General features: G+C 37.9%; 2 pseudogenes; both read left to right on the forward strand.

Annotated features, from left to right (window-relative positions):
* The first annotated feature begins 3,606 nt into the window (after window positions 1-3,606).
* On the forward strand, window positions 3,607-4,329 carry LOC145909630 (uncharacterized; annotated as a pseudogene).
* Window positions 4,330-9,521: 5,192 nt separating this feature from the next.
* LOC145909631 (uncharacterized) overlaps window positions 9,522-14,645 on the forward strand; it is a 169,974-nt pseudogene continuing 164,850 nt past the window's right edge.

The raw sequence follows: 14,645 nt of genomic DNA on the forward strand, positions 1-14,645 counted from the left end.
ATAACGGCCACTCACTATAACACGCTGCGAGTCTATAAAATGCATTGTGGGAGATTCATGGTCCGTCCAAGTCGTGCATTACATTTCACATTTGCAAACGCATGGACATCTCAAAGCGTGCAACCGATAACACGAAATTTACAGCGTTTTCAAGTGTACGGTTGAAAATATACGTTAGTGAAGACGCAATCAACTCCACCGGTTCTACTATTTTTTTGACAAACTTCAATGACCTAAGAATAAACACACCCAAAAATTTTGCATCAAGTTTGGCACGTTTATTGAAAACTATATGGAAACTTAATTTCAAACAAACCATTTTTGTCGATGGTCAGCGCATTTGCTTTGTGTTTACCCCATTCTAATGAACAACAATTATCACGGGCATTTGACATAATTTGCAGGTGATGCAGCTGTCCGCACTCTAGACCAAGTCTTTGACCCCACAAAGAATTTGTTGCTTGTTATCCTTATCTTCGTAGAATTGATTCAAATCAAGTGGATCAATGATTTAAATTTCAACTGGGATGCAACACGTGGTTCAGGAGACGGTCGGGATCTCTTGACCCTTGCCACAGCCTCTAATGTATACATGCAAGTGTTTTTTACAGAAAATGTAGATATATAAGGGAAGTAGCAAGTTGTCGGGTATACTCTGGTCATAGTCCGATTTACATACCACCATACACGAGGGATTTCTTCAACAAAATAAATTACATGCACGAGCTTTCGCTACATCAGGTACAGCAAATGGCGTGAACAGGGTGTCAATTTATGCCCTTTTCGTCATTCTAAGTGTTATGTTATAGGTATACAGTACCACGAACAGACAAACGCTATTATGTCTAACATATCGGTCACGCCCATCCCGCACGTTTAATTGACCTTGCCACTTTTCTTTTTTCGGAGATTGGACGCCAACGATTTTCCTATTAACATGTAGTTGTCATTTCTTTGGCGTAAAAGTGGTTCGAAGACGTTGGAGAAATTTTTATTTCGAGTCTCTATCAAACAACAGCATATAACTGGAACGGTTACGTAGTGTTGAAAACTTAATGCTATCATCGTTCGGGATCCCGGACAACGCACGAAAAAGTTTAAATCGGCACATGTATTGCGATAGGAGCTTCAATATTCACCGATCAGGATTTCAATATTCGCCGATCGGACTTTTTATATTTTCCATTGGTGAGTATTTGCGCATGTCGTAAATGTCCATGTTACGTAAACATGTAAACGCAACAACTGCCACTGGTACATAAAGTGTGCGTACATTGATGCAGATATTTGGCAACAGGAGCATCTCATAGCCATATGGGATATACTCGGACCTCAATATCTTAAACAACCATCAAAACAAGATTGCTTAAAAATTGCAAAGGGAAAATAACTTGAATTTTTCCAATGCATTTGAGCAATGGACTTTATTGTGCTTTAAACAGTAGTATGTCATATAAATTTCAAATTTGTGCTTGTGAATTTTGACTCTGGTCGCCACGGTGATTACTTAAAAAATACATAATAATGTTAAGTAGAGCGCGACGAGTTGTTGAAAATGCTTCGGCATTCTTGCTGGCTGACCCCAAACTGATTGTTCAAGCATGTGTGCTACATCACTGTGTTAGTGGGGCTGGTTGTTAAGGCAGACTATATCAAACTTTGTCAACATAAACAGGACCTCAAATGTTTGTTCAAATTATTATGGTAATGAAGCACGGTTTGTTGTAATTACTTCAACTTCTTGGCAATGCAACATTCATGAAGTGCGTACTTCTTATTTTTGGCAAATAATATTGTGTGTATTGTTGCAAAAATCTTGATACAACACTTTAAACCATTTTTTAGTGATCATCACATGATGATGTACAAGTATGTGACTTGCAGTCAAATCTAACCAGAGAATTGAAAATATGACGGAGCAAACAAGAGACAGATTTGACACTTTTGGGGAATACCTGGTAGTGTCAATACTAGTGATGGGTTGCGCCGGATCCGGCCGGATAATACACTTAATTTTACCGGATAGTTGGGAAAGCAATTTTGTCCTAAAAGCGTACAAACAATTCGCAAATTACTCGTTTTTGGGACCCAGTCTGTTATACTCGCCGACGTAAGATTTTTTTGTTATTTGTTAAATAAATGCCCAAGTTGATTTGTTCCACTTATGACAGGCTAACCTTAACATAGCATTTTTGCCATAATACACGAATCAGTGTTAACAAACTGCCGGATCCAAATTATCCGGCCGGATTTGATTAATAACTATCCGGATCCGGCCGGGCCGGATAATTTGGAACTGGGAACATCACTAGTCAATACATACATGCAACCACATTACACAGGTTGTGCATGGAGATTACGAAGTTCAATTTTGTGTGAATTAGAGTTTCACCCAGGTTTTTGTATATTTAGCAGTACTGTGTTTTCGCGTTCTTCATTCTATTCATATTTCAAGTCCGAGCTGCAGACAGGTGTACACACTGTTTCGACCGTGGCACATGCTAGCTGTCACCAGCTGCACTCATGACCTTACAGGTCTTAACAGTGTGTACACCTGTCTGCAGCTCGGACTTGAAATAATTTTACTTTTGTAGCAAATGATTTTGACCAGTGAAAACATGGATTGTTTTGTGCGTCGTGTCGCAGCAGTGTGCATTTGGCGTTGTTTCGAGCCCAGCAAATGACCTGATGAAGATGAAAAACAAGTCCTTGATGCAAGAAAAGTGCGCTTGAATGAATGTGTTATATTTCTGACCAGCTTGGACTCAACCAAGCAAGATGTCCCAAATTAATCCAAACAATTTGCCAATTTATGGGTGTGGTTGATTTACTGGACTCTAATAGGGCTGTATAAAACAAAACTCCGGTACAAAAACATTACCACAGAATTTGTTTCCACTTTTTGGATTTGACTTTGTTATTATTCAGAAGAAAAGCCTCTACGTCAGCAGCTTTTTATTCATTTTTCAGCCTGGAAGCTGACGATGCCTGTTACACATTCTACGTGACAAGATAGGACAGATCCGTCTGGACCACCCAGCAAATAGGCTGCATTCTTATGGTCTTAATGACGTTTTTCTCTTAATCTTACAATGATTTCTTTGTTTGTTAATGATGAAACTGCATGTGTTATTCCTTCATGTATTCAGTGGTTAAAGCAGTGGTTCTCAAACTGTGGTACGCGTACCACTAGTGGTACGCGAGAGCTTTTCAAGTGGTACGCGATTTAGTCTACTCTATACAATTTGCCGCACTTTGCAGAAGCCAAAACCGCTGCAAATACATGATGTCGGTTTTTTTTATTGTGCATTTGGGACGCAATAGTATCAACGTGAAATTGTTGCACTGTTGAAGTAATTCTGACATCGTTTATTCAACTGTGCAACAATTTTACGTTGATACTATTGTGTCACAAATGCACAATAAAGAAATCCAAGCAACTGGTGATATTGGCTAAATTGTTATTGATTGGTGTTATGTCATAACAGTTATGGTACACAGAATGCGTTATCGTACGAATTTACGCTTGGTTGCGCATGTCAACAAAGGACCGATGACTGCTGCTGTGCATATGTCCAATTGCAGATCAGTGATTTTAAAGTAAAGATGTGTCAAAATGATAAAGTACTACCTCTTATATGTGTTCAGTTGGTTTTGTTGTCTGCCATCATACACAACGAAAAACGAAAACAAAGAAAAAGGTAAAATGTTTGAACAAAATGTTTTTTTGTTTTTTTAAATTATGGATGCGTCAAATATATAGACAACGACAAAAAGGCCAGTGGCTTAATTTAGTACCAGAGCTGGAAGCTGACCCAGAATTTTACTTAAAAATGTTTTCTTGAATTACTTGAAGTCAAACCATTGATTGCTAAGGTGAATACAAACTGGCGCGCACCAATATCCCCGGGACATAGATTGGCTATAACACTGAGGTAAGTTTATTTTACACATTATTTCTATTTCTTCAACATCAAATACCATTTTTGATTGTTGCCATTCACTAGGTACCTAGCCAGTGGAAATTCATTTTCGGACGTGGCACTTCAATTTCGTGTCAGTGAATCTTTGATCTGCAAAATTGTGCCTGAAACAAGTGCAGCAATTTGGACCGTGCTAAGGCCAAAAGTTCTCACTCCTCCAGCAAGTCACTCTGAATGGATGGAAATTGCAAATGAATACCAAAACAAATGGCAGTTTCCAATGTGTATCGGAAGTATTAATGGGAAACATGTTACTACAAGCATTTTCACAGTATTGTCCTTCTTGGGAGTGTGTGATGCCAACTACCTTTTTACATTCGTGGACATTGGTCATTCCGGACGTTAGTGTCGCAGTACGATATACCGGTACTTATTGTTTGTGTCGTAGACCGATCTTGTGTGTTCATCGTTAACGCCACCCTTTTGGCTAATACGTCTCACTCATTGAAATTCAAATACAGGTTTTCGATACTTGATGACGTCATAGTAACAAATTTATGACGTCATAATATAGCCGCCCCCCCCCCTGGAAAAATGAAAACTAGGCGCCTATGTGTATAGGTAAAATGATATTTGCATGTTTAAACAGCAGCTTAACCTTTCTATTTGCATAAAATGCCTTTGGTATTCTTGCTCAAAGATGGCGGGTAAATAGATCAACAATAATGGCAAACGTTGAAACTGCAACTCAAGTTGTCAAGGCTACTGTTGTTCTACATAACTGGTTGCAGAGCAAAAATTTAAAGAAGTCTATAGAAACTAGGGAATACATTGGTGCCAATGATGTTGACTATGAAGTAAATGGTGAACTTGTTGAGGGAGCTTGGCGACAAGAGGAAACTGCATGTCTTCCCAAGATCAAAGATTTCACCACCATTCATTGTATGCAAGGCAGCAGCAGCCAGGGGGAAGTGTCTTGGCAGTACAACATAGTTTCACAGGGCACAACCCTTGATTAAGACAGATTGCTTTTCTTTTTTGTTTATTGTTTTTTGTAATAAAAGAACAGTGAATGCATACTGAATGTTGGCATGTATAAAAATGCAAATTGAAGAGGTATTTGAAGGAAATGAAAGAACACTACAAATGAATAGAACAGAATACTGGCAGTAAAATACTAAAGAAAGTGAACAGTGAAATGAAAAGAACAGTACCAATACTTGTGTTTCAGGTAAATTACAGTCAAACATGTGAAAAAGAACTGAAAACAGTTTGATACTTGCATATATACAGTTAATACAAAGCTATACAATCTCCGCACTTTCCTGCATCTCAACTTTGTCATAATCTGCCAATACTTCAGTAATGGCTACAAAAGCTTTATGCATGTTTTTTGGCATTGCACCCAGTCTTTGTTCATTAATTTTGGCATATTGAAATGCCATGGTACTTTGAGTTTTTTTTAGTTGTTCAGAAATCAAAGCATTGGTTGCGTGCAAAGTTTCACCCAATTGTTCCTATGCAAAATCATTGTAATTAAATGATATGAATTATTTTACACATCCTCTTGCTAGGTTTAAACACTATTACCGATAGATCGACACCCGCAGCCTTCCTCCTTCTCTTTTTACCAACCGAACTGGGTGAACGACCAGTTAATGCTTGTGGCTTTCGTTTTTTTGGTGTTTGTAAACCTTCAGGTGTACCAATTTCATGTACTTCAGACTGTTTACCTGAAGTATCAGGAATGATAGCTAAAAAAATACAGGACCTTGTCTTAACAGTTTATTAACATGCTGTTGACTGTATTACCAATGTCTGCTGCCTCACAAAAAGCAGAGTAAACTTGTTGTTCTTCTGCTGTCAAAGTTGGGTCCTCTTGCAAAATGTTAGACTCAGTCCTAAACATGTAGTAAGTTCAGATACAACCAAACAAGTTTAATAATAATATTGCCTGCGATGCTTTGTATAATTGTCCAAAAACATCATTGATGAAAAGTATGGCCAGGTTGGTGTAGGTATGTAACCAGATCCACTTGGTCTCTCTGCTTCTTTCTTTTTGCGTACATACGGACGTATCTTTTTTTTTTTCTTTGGCACTTTTACCTTTCAAAGGCAGGCGAAAACATTATCTTTGCTTGGACAAATTGTACAATTTTTGTTACCTGTTATACCACATGCTTTGCCAACTTTGAAATATGTTTTGGATCTTTGATAACATATAAATCTGGTCTTTCACGGACAAGTTCAATCAGTTTTTCCTTACTATATTACATTTTAGGGGCCTACTAAGTATACCAGTTGTTATGCAATTGTAACAGCTATTATTACTGATAATCACTGCCTCACAAAAGATATTTAACCAAAAAAAGAGTAAAAAATCAACTGTTGATCTCAAAATTACCATTTTAACCTTTCAAGTATGTAAAAATATTACAAAAACCTACTTACAGCAACAAAATCGCATGCGTACGTGCGTAAAAATCAAACATGTTTGATCGCGTCGGATGGCCCTGCGTTAACGCATGGTTCGCAAGTTTCGGACGTTACGCATTCTGTGTAAAGACGCCGTCGGAAGGCGACGGACCGAATTTTTACGCGCGTATGCGCTTACGGACGAAAACGGACCGAAACGCATCCTGTGTACAGCCACCTTTAACGCATTGCGCACGTACGCATGCGATTTTGTTGCCTATATAACATGACCAACTGTGTATTTGTATTGTTTGAAAAACTGCCAGATTGGATATGAAGACAACAAACAGCAATTTATGATTATAAAAAGTAACTATTTTGCTTTTTGTAATTTATTTGCAGTGACACTTCCTGTGATCACAAAGACGTTTGTAGTTTCAACGTCGGAGAGAGCACTGATAAAAGGCGGTGTGGGGGACCTTTCGGTGTTTTAAAACTTAAATTCAGGTGCGGAAATTTAGTTTTAAACTATCTTTGGCCAGCACTTGCCGCACAGACGATTGAATGCTGCGGTTGACAGCTTTCCAAATTATGTCGCAATTCTGACTATTTCAACGACTTTGCCAGGGATTTTATTGCACAAAAATGTTTGGGGGCAAAATTGTCTGGATTTTAGAAGGAATGCACGGATGAGATTAACCACGGATTCAAATTTATTTGGACCAAAAATAGAACAACACTTGATGAAGGCACTTCGGCTTTGTGGATAAAAATCTCTGTCACAACACATTAATGTAAATATGATGATGTTCACCTGCAATTATGCACAACGTCATATTAACAAACATGTGTAGCAAATATGCAAGAATTTGATGCAACTAGACCACAATAATTTCGTTATGACCCATTTTGAGAGTTTAGTCTTTACTAAACCTCATATAATTGGAATCTCAAAAACACAGCAACCAACATATCTTTACATTGATATGCTGTTAAAACAATGGTTTACCGTAAAAATGTCCGGTACAAAATTTTGTGGATTTCAGTTGACCTAAAACAGAAAACAATGGTAATTGGAATAATCTACCAACACCCGGATCACAACATAATTTTTTTACATTCTTGGAGACTTCAACATAGACATTTTATGGGCTCCACACATTAACACGGTCTGCAAAAAATAGCTAACAACATCGCTATTATGTACAAGCTTAGGCACCGCATAAGGCGTACGAAGTACTGCGCCTAGTAACCAAGAACCAAAATTTTGCCTATTCATTTAATGCATCAACTACAACTTGGAAATTTCTTACATAAATACAAAAAATGAACGTTGGCAACCAGAAGTCACACAAACCACAAATATGTGCGTCAACGGAATTGGGCAAAAAAGACCTAAATTAGAAAGGCGTAGAAATATGGAACAATATTCCAGAAAAACATAATAAAGTTCAGTTTGGCCGGATTCCTTCTCGATTCAGAGGGGAGATATAAACACATCTCTAGGATTGTTATAGTTCAACCAGACGCGCCACGCAATCAATCAAAAACTTGCCGACAGCACGTGCCTAGAAAATGTGTTCACAACGTTTAATGTCTTCTGTTTACGCAACAAACATAATTGCTTTTTTTGGGGGGCATAAATAAATTGAAGTTTCTTGTTTAATTTTCGCATCGGTTTGGAAACTTGACCGTCATGAAAGACTCGGGTATGGGAAACTCATTGCTATCTGCATTATTTGTATAAAACCCCATTACGCACTACTGTTTCTCGCATAGTCTTTACTTAAATACTAAAATATAGAGAGAAATGCGTACTGTTGAACGACAAGTACCAATATATCACTTCAGGCTGTTTGCTGCCAGAATCAACAGGGATTTCTGTCACTTCTCATAAAACAAACTTTGCTACTTTACGTTACGAAGACGAAACATTTTCAAATGCGCTGTGAATATGTTGGCGTTTTTTTGTTTAGCTATTGTAACGTGATTTTACGTTACATGTCAACTTAAGGTTGCATGACCACTTGTCATTTTGGCGTCTCTTCAAAGTGTAGCGATAGCAACAGCTGTTCCTTCATGTCCTTTGATTTAACAGCGATTTGGTCGCTTTGAGAGTTTAAGTTTTCCCATGTGACTGTCTTTTATCGTCTTTCAGTAACCGACCTTTCTTCCGTGTCCGCTGACCTTCGCTTTCTTTCGTCGTCCTTCTTTTCACAACACTTCGATCACTTTGTTTCTCTTCGATTTAAATAATGTAACTTTCCGTGTGCGTTTAGCTGAGGGCCGAGGCAGGGCAGCTGTACTGTGCTCATCTCAGTTCATTGGTTCTGTTCAATTTTGTCTGAGCGTTTGGGCGCAAATTCACTCAGTTTGGCGTTGGTATAATTGCGCATGTTAATTTCGTGTCCAAAATTGTTAATGGAAATAAATATTGTTGGAATGTTTGCATCAAGTTCAATTAAAATCAGGTTAGGAAAACACAACAATTCACGTGCGATCTTATTGTTAAGTACTGGCAACAGCTATGTACCCTGTTAGCCAAACCACTATACATCAAATAACACTTTCTGTAATATCTTTTATACCCTTCTCTGCCAAGCAATACAAACAGACTGATATTTAAATTGAGTGGGATATCTGCAACATAAATTAGTGTGAACTTTTCATGAAAAAATGTTTAAATGAACAACAAAAATCATACATACACTGTGTAACAAGCCATGGAGTCGAAAATGATTTGACCAACCTTTTTACGAATATGTCGTGATATTTTTTGGTTTGTTTGTTATGTTTCAGATATGTATGCAGGAAAGTTTGGCTTTGCTGGTATGTGCATCCCCATGTGCTATGCTCTCTGTGATGCACCGAAATAGCATATTTAAATATTTCTAGCTGTTGCCCTTGTATGCAACAAGGATAATTGACAATAATATTGCCAGAAATGTTATATTTCCTCATTTTAACAGTAGTTTCTGTTGAGGTATATTTATTGTTTCAGATTCACAAAACTACAGTAATCCTTTATCTTCATTTCATGCCATCTTTAATCCAAATACGACAGATTTGGAAGTTTTTAAAACTGCCAGATTATTAAATTAAAAAATTGTAATTAACTTTTACCAATTATGCATAAACCGAGGTTTAATAAAAAAGGCACGGGGCCTACTTGTCCATCTTATAATGTACTGTCTGGAAAATGTTGTTACCCAATTCGACGACTGCTTGTATACCCAAACATCAGGTATAATTACCGGAGAATTACTCGGTATCTGTGCCAAACATTGCTTTGCATTATATCATTCAGCTGTGCGCTACTACCATTCATAAACACGCAATGCTGCTAAAATGATTCATTGACGACATAATCTGGGTCTCTGCAAGTCTAGGTGATGCCAAAGCAGTGCAGGAAAAACTCAAAAAGACGTTTGCCAGTTTCAACCTGTTGCTCGCACAGCCCAAGGAGGAGCACTGGAATTCCTAGATGTCCTCCATGTGACTTCAGTTGACACTGAAATAGGTTTCATCACAAAAGACTTCGTGAAACCGACGGCCTTGGGAAAACGGTTCTTCAGTGGGTTATCGCACCACCCCCCTTGTGTGTTTAAATCACTTGTGTTCGCAGAAGCAGTACGTATGCGCCGCTTAAACAAGGTAAACAGGGACTTCATCCACAGCCTTGAACGGTTGAAGCAGAAATGTCTACGGTCCCATTTCCCCAAGAAGATGACATCAGATGTCATAGCAGCAGCGGCCAGCTGGAAACGACGGTTTGGCCCCGCAACATGCAAACAGAAATCCCACACAAGGCCACGGCTTTTCCAAAGATATTACAACTCTCCACAAAGGAAAGAGATCTCAAACCCTGCAGCTTCCGTCATCTTTAAGCGACCAAAAACTCTTGGGGCCATTTAACAAACCACCGTGTCCGTGTACTCGGAAACATACAGGCTGATGGGTATTCTCGGCCTTGCGGAAAATGCGCATTATGCGGCGGCCGAAAGAATTTCAAGACAATGGTTTACTCTCCCACCCGTATCACCATCCCTCTACGACAAAAACTTACATGCAAGAATTATGGTATCTACCTTTTTGGCCAAACAAAAAATCGTTTAAGCACGAGGTGGAATTTAAACACCCCATCTTATTCAAAAATGAACCAGACATTTCACAAAGTCCACGAACCCAAACAAAGGCGTAGCACGCCGGTAAGATAAAGCACATTATAAACCGCACATAATTTTCATTGTTTTTAACTGAGTTGCTAAAATTATTTTTAGAAAATCAAAGGAGATACAAATACTGTTGAAGTGGACGTTCACCACAGCCAGGACAGCGGAAGTATCACCAAAAAAGTATGTTGGGCTTCATGTGGAGCTGCTTGAGTTCTAACAAAACATGTTTTACTTTTGCGCTTTTTTACCAGGTGGATGATCAAGATTTAAAAGCTGCTAGTGACCAAATAATCGACGAACCGAAAAAGGTTTTAATCAAGTTAAAATGCAGTAGAAAGCTATGACGAAAACTCTGATTTTCACATTCTTTGCCCAAAATGTTGTTTTTCAGATGGACGTTGGGCTACAGGAACACAAGATGGCGCCAACCACTGTTTTCTTAGGCGAAAAGTTATTTATAAATCCATAGTGAGCACAATTGCACAAGCCATGTAACTGCGAGAGTTGTTGGCCTCACGTTTCGTAGCTGTAGAATGGAATATCGTCAAGTAGGATTGTGGCAATAATAAATATTTGTGTGATGTCATGTCAAAGACAGAAATGGGAAGTTTTATAAATGTCCATGTGAATCTTTTAAGTTTTATTATTTGTTTCACACAAAAAATTATTTCCAGCAAGCAATGTGTTTTGCATGTAAACAGTGTTTGCATGCCTTATCATAATGGTTGTTGTGGTGCTGTGCCCTGTTTACATTACCAGTAAATTGTAAACATTCCTCGCGGTCTGTTTGCGCTTTGCGGCAAAATCACCTCATCAACCAATTACATTTCTGCCAGGGGCACTTGCTCACATGCCTTAATTTTTCGTTCACTACGATTGGGTTGAAATGTTTTCGCCTTCTGTTTTCATCTTTTCTTGTTGTTTGAATATGTAAATACCTCCACCTCGATAACCGCCTACGGTTTAAAGCTGTTCACTGCACATGTTTACGGCGTAATTAGACTGCTATCAGGACGGGAAAAACAAAAATTATTGTTATGACAGAGAGGAAGAAGAGGTTGTTTCAGATAGATGGGTGGCAAATAATGAGGTGTACTACATTCCCCAGGCAGCAAACACAGTGAGGTGAAGGGTTCAAGCAATTCTAGGAAATGATTGGAGAAAATTTCCTTTAGTTTTGTTTGGTCAACTATTCAGTGCGTGGGGGTAGATTGGAGAAAATTTCCTTTAGTTTTGTTTGGTCAACTATTCAGTGCGTGGGGGTAAACTGGGCAATCAGGGGGAGTGTCGCACAGTCTGTGGATCAAATGCCGAAATACGGGTGGAAAGAGATTTCCTTTTTATTATTGAAAACCGTTCTTTGTTCAGTATTGTTGTATTTTCAAAATTTACAGTGATGTTCCCGAGATCCGGATGTATGATAGGATTAGATCCAATCCAGCACATGTTTGTTTGTGGATGTCAAAATTAGTTTAAAATATGCTGTTTTGGTGCATCACTGCCAGAAAGCATAGCACATGGGGATGCACATACAAGCAAAGCCAAGCTTTCCTGCAAAACATATCTGAAACATAAGAAACAAACCAAAAAATGTCATTACATATTCGTAAAAAGATTGGTCAAATCATTTTCGACTCGTTGGCTTGTTACACAGTGTATGTATAATTTTTGTTGTTCATTTAAACATTTTTTCATGAAAAGTTCACACTAATTTATGTTGCAGATATCCCACTCAATTTAAATATCAGTCTGTTTGTATTGCTTTGTTAAAAAGTATCCAAATTTGGCAGACAAGGGTATAAAAGATATTACAGAAAGTTTAAAAAGAACATTTAATTAGAATATGATTAACAGCATCCTAGCTGTTATTGACTCCAGATATTTTGCACCCAGGAATTGTGTTCAACTCTTGGATGTTACTCGAGGCCTGGGTGAGGCTCAACCATTTGGAGCAACGTAGAAAAATTATGCGTTGCCCAGTAAATCGAACTTACTGAATCGTACCAATTTTTTCTCTTGGTCTGTATGTTTGTTCAGACATTCTGGCCAATTTACATTACACACAGAAAAATATTCACAGCGCATTTGAAAATGTTTCGTCTTCGTAACGTAAAGTAGCAAAATTTGTTTTTGAGAAGTGACAGAAATCCCTGTTGATTCTGGCAGCATACATCCTGAAGTAATATATTGGTACTTGTCGTGCAACAGAGTTCAACGCATTCTCTCTATATTTTAGTATTTAAGCAAAGATTATACCAGAAAAACTAGTGCGTAATGGGGTTTTATACAAATAATCCAGATAGCCATGAGTTTTTAATTCCTAGAAACAGAACAGAAAAAAACAAACATTTTACATCGTTCCCATACCAGAGTCTTTCAAAGTTTCCAAACCGATGCGAAAATTAAACAACAAAAAAATCATCATTAAACGTTGTGAACACATTTTCTAGGCACGTGCTGTCGGCAAGTTTTTGAAAATTGTTTGATTGATGCTAAAGGTGTGTTTATATTTCCCTCTGCATCGAGAAGGAATTAACTAATTTATGTTTTCTGGAATATTGCTTGAGAATTGATTCTGGGAATCATTTCCCATTCTGTTGCAATTTGGCCCTGAAGATTTCCACTTTGTTATATATAACGCTTCCACCCGTTGCATGTGGCAGGTTTGCTTTTATAGACACTGATGATGTATGTCTAATTAAAAAAGACTTGAAGATTTTAACCTGAAACGAAAGTTTCCTAGACAGTTGTTCTGGAATATTGTTCCATATTTGTACGCCTTTGTGATTTAGGTTTTTCTTGCCCAATTCCGTCGACGCACATATTTGTGGTTCGTGTGACTTCTGGTTGTGTGTGCATGAACTCTAGCAATTGGTGTAAAATAATTCTCGAAAGCTAGTTGCAAACGTTGATTTTTTGTATTTATGTAAGAAATTTCCAAGTTGTAGTTGATGCATTAAATGAATAAGCTAAATGTTGGTTCTTACGCCTTATGCGGTGCCTAAGCATAATAGGGATGCTATTAGCTATTTTTTGCAGACCGTGTTAATGTGTGGACCCCATAAAATGTCTATGTTGAAGTCTCCAAGAATGTAAATAAAAATTATGTTGTGATCCGGGTGTTGGTAGATTATTCCAATTATCATTGTTTTCTGTTTTAGGTCAACTGCAATCCACAAAATTTTGTACCGGACATTTTTACGGTAAACAGCATATCAATGTAAAGATATGTTGGTTGTTTTTGAGATTCCAATTATATAAGGTTTAGTACAGACTTCTAGAATAGGCAGGTTGTGAGGCTAACTTCTCACATTAAAATGGATCATAACGAAATTACTGTGGTCTGGTTGATTGGTTGCTGCATCAAATTCTTGCATATTTGCTACACGTGTTTGTTAATATGACGTTGTGCATAATTTGACTTTTATTGCAGGTGAACATCATCATATTTACATTAATGTGTTGTGTCAAAGTGGAGTAACAACGTAAATCATCTTCATTTTTATCCACAAAGCCGAAGTGCCTTCATCAAGTGTTGTTCTATTTTTGGTCCCAATAAATTTGAATCCGTGGTTAATCTCATCCGTGCATTCCTTCTTGGTGTATAGAATGCCTTTAAAATCCAGACAATTTTGCCTCCCATACTGTTCCAATGCAATTTTTGTGCAATAAAATCCCTGGCAAAGTCGTTGAAATAGTCAGAATTGCGACATAATTTGGAAAGCTGTCAACCGCAGCATTCGATCGTCTGTGCGGCGAGTGCTGGCTAAAGATAGTTTAAAACTAAATTTCCGCACCTGAATTGAAGTTCTAAAACACCGAAGGTCCCCCACACCGCCCTTTATCAGTGCTCTCTCCGACGTTCAAACTACAAACGTCTTCGTGATCACAGGAAGTGTCACTGCAAATAAATCACAGAAAGCAAAATAACGAGTAACAAAATATACAGTGGGCGAGTTGACAAATCTGATTTCTCATCATTTTTTATAATCATAAATTGCTGTTTGTTGTCTACATATCCAGTCTAGCAGTTTTTCAGTTGTATGTAAAATGCCAACACTTCTGGAAGCACAATATTTTAAGTCAAATTTTATACTTTCTGGTTACACAACTTAGTTAGGCAAACACATTT

This window comes from Ascidia mentula, chromosome 7 (genome assembly GCF_947561715.1).
Source record: "Ascidia mentula chromosome 7, kaAscMent1.1, whole genome shotgun sequence".
Lineage (NCBI taxonomy): Eukaryota > Metazoa > Chordata > Ascidiacea > Phlebobranchia > Ascidiidae > Ascidia > Ascidia mentula.